Raw genomic sequence first — 2,982 nt, 5'->3', positions numbered from 1 at the left:
GTGAAGAAACTGTTGAGAGCTTTATAAGCCTAGTTCCTCTTGTTCGTTTGTTTGCTTTTGCCTTTTACTGGCATTGGGATTTAAACTCAGGTCTTACTAGGCAGGAGCTCTACCACTTAAGCCGTACCACTCCATTTTCTAGAAGAGATAGATGACTTTTAAGGGATTTGTTGCAGGATACATCTCATGTGACACTTACAGATATGACCACGAAATGGCAATTGAGTTAATATGCTTATTTTAATGAGTCACTGAAGGAGAATTGTGTTATATTAAAATCTGAGCGATGTTTTTCGAGAAACACTGTCAAATGGAGGAGGCCTTGAAATAAATACAGCGGTTGGGTCTGATTTCTTTTAAATGTGTTTGTCAGAAGCTGCTGTCATTTCCTAATCACTAGTCCATGTTCACAAGGTCAAGTCCACGGCTGCTTCATGTCATTCTTCCTTGGCCAGAACACACAGTCTTCTCCTCAGGGGTGGGAAGGGATAGTCCTGTGTCAGCATGGAACAGAGCCTCCCATGAACAGCAGAAACTGGATTCCAGGAAAAGAAAAGAAAAAGGAAAAGACCTCCACTAGCCCCAAAGGAACTGTTCACATCTGCAAATGATTGGCTTTGCCAAAACTCTGGCCACATTATACACAAAGGCAGACAGAATCAAACAAGTACAATAAATTAGAAGAGATCTCCTTAGGGTAAGAAAATACAGGTTGTGGATGGGGAAACAAAAGAGAGAGGATGATAGTTCTCTGACACAAAGACCCAAAACTCACATGTGTCCATGAAATGAATATGGAAGAACTCTCAAAACACACATGTGTCATACATATATACACACACACACACACACATATCTTTCCTCCATGACAACCCCATGGATATCTTTCCGATAGTCATAAAGATATTATCTTTTCTGATGAATATTTTTCTTCAAAAGGCAAAACAATTCTTTCCTAAAAATCAAACCATTGATTGGCATACCCAGGTTAAGTGGATGTCCTCAAGTCCAGAACTCTGTTCCTGCTTGGAGAGATCCTGTCTGGGAAAGTTCTCAGATTAACTCCCTCTGGGGTGGTATGTGCATTTTCTGGTAGGAATAGAATGAAAACTTTGTTATTTTTATTTATTTTATTTTTGAGACTCGAAAGGAGGGAAGAGGTTGCCGTTTTCCACTAAGGGCTGACCAACAGCTGTAATGTTAAAGGCAGTAACTGACAGTAACAGCTTGGTGGCATCATGTTTAATGGGAAGAAACCAGCTCACCTCATGCCCTCGTTGCTATGTACAGAGATCCAAGGAGTGCATAACAAAGGTTGTGAGATTCGCTATGTAGGGTCAAAGAAAACAAAAGCTGTCCCAAAGTGGGGAGGGGTGCTTTTAAAATTTTCTAGCCCTTTTAGAATTTACAAAGTCTACAGAGTTAATAGAGAGGACCCACAAGGAAGACAGAGCCCTTACAAATTGTTTAGCTTTTACTTGAAGTTTCTCTAAGTAATGATTGAACTTGGGGAGAACATAATTAAAGAACACCAGATAGAGTGCTAGCCTTGAGGTGAAGAGCTCAGGGACAGGGCCCAGGGTTCAAACCCCACATCCAACCAAAAAAAAAAAAAAAGAACACCGGTCTCTCACGACCATATTTATGCCTAGTGGATGGCTTTCTGGAATTGTAAAAATAGCAGCAGTTTCCATTTTATTCCCTGGGGATTGACCATTTCACAAAGGAGGATGAGAAAGGAGCTGCATTGTAGACATGAAAAACAACTTTCATCAGACTGGGAGGAGGGAGGGGAGGGAGCATAAACTCTTTCAAGAACAAATGTGTTTTACCCTTAAAGAAACAAATATATTCCCTTGCTCTGCCATCTATCCATCCCAAGAAGAGAAAATGGAGGATGCATGTGGCACGGGCCTCAAAATGACGTAGCTGACCCCAGAGGTTCCAAGTTCATTTGAAGAAGTCAAGTCTGTTGATTGTTGTCATAGCTACAGTAGTCAGGGCCAGGAGGCCTTAGAAATCAAGTACCTCAAAGTCAAGACCTCAGCCCCTTGGAGCTCTCCAAGCAAAAGCTAAGACCTATGCCAATCACTAGTAGGGACAGAGTATTGAAGTGTGATAATATTAACCTGTATCACTTAGAACTAGAAACAAAAAGCCAGAGGTTCTTGTTGTCTACCCTCCACTGAGTCACGTCTTTCTGAGATCACATGGTCCTCCATCCTGTCGCTCTAGGCAGTGAGGTCCTTTATCAATTTCCCTACCTCCGGTATTTATTTCTTGAGAACTTCTGTGGCACTTTGGGCTGTCCTTCTGGTACATTCCTTCTGTCTCTTGTCACGTCGCCTTCTCCAAGGCAGGTGTTTTTCTGCAAAGTAAAAAGCTGTTAGGGCAACATTGTGATGAGGTTTTGACAACAACCATGGTGAGTACAGAGCCAGCCTGGGGCAACCCCAAGATGGCGTCACCACCGTGCCTCGCCTCTGCTCTTCCTGGGCTGTAACAGGAGCCTATGAGATGAATCTGTGGATCAAAATCATCCCTGGCATTGCCAGGGCTTCCTCAGTCCTCTTTCCACCTCTTTCTTTTCTTGGGGTTACACCTCTCTGTCTTTCATGTGGATCATAGGTTTCTAAGAGTCACTCTTCCTTAGGCACATATTCTGATTTCACACAGAAAACGGTGACCTAAAAGGTGGCAGCCAGTGGCTCTTGTTACCCCATTTTGAGGAAAAAGGGAAGGTGTCCCCATGCACATAGATTCTTCCAACACTTAACCTTCATCTGTCAAGTAATAAGCAGAATTCATTTAGAAGCTGTGATCCTTCACTCTGCTGCTTTGTAGCAGACAGTATACTCGCCCTGTGAGGATGTAGGAGATGCCTGGAGATATTTTCAAACACCACAGAATCAGGTTATCTAGACGTTGAGATAATACAAAAAGCAGTGACAGAATCCCCATGCCACTTGGGAAAAGGATATG

At 42.7% G+C, this 2,982-nt stretch overlaps 1 long non-coding RNA gene across 1 annotated transcript; it reads right to left on the bottom strand.

Annotated features, from left to right (window-relative positions):
* Positions 1-259: 259 nt before the first annotated feature.
* LOC150051889 (uncharacterized) lies at positions 260-2,364 on the bottom strand. The gene is made up of 3 exons (XR_016538454.1): positions 2,265-2,364; positions 984-1,089; positions 260-494 (listed from the first exon to the last, which is right to left on the bottom strand). It is a non-coding gene; the product is annotated as an uncharacterized LOC150051889 (long non-coding RNA).
* Between the last annotated feature and the right edge of the window lie 618 nt (positions 2,365-2,982).

This window comes from Megascapheus bottae, chromosome 17, assembly GCF_031878675.1.
Source record: "Megascapheus bottae isolate mThoBot1 chromosome 17, mThoBot2.hap1, whole genome shotgun sequence".
In the NCBI taxonomy this organism is placed as follows: domain Eukaryota; kingdom Metazoa; phylum Chordata; class Mammalia; order Rodentia; family Geomyidae; genus Megascapheus; species Megascapheus bottae.
Note: the sequence above shows the minus strand (reverse complement) of the source record. Positions and strands in the feature narration are given on the sequence as shown.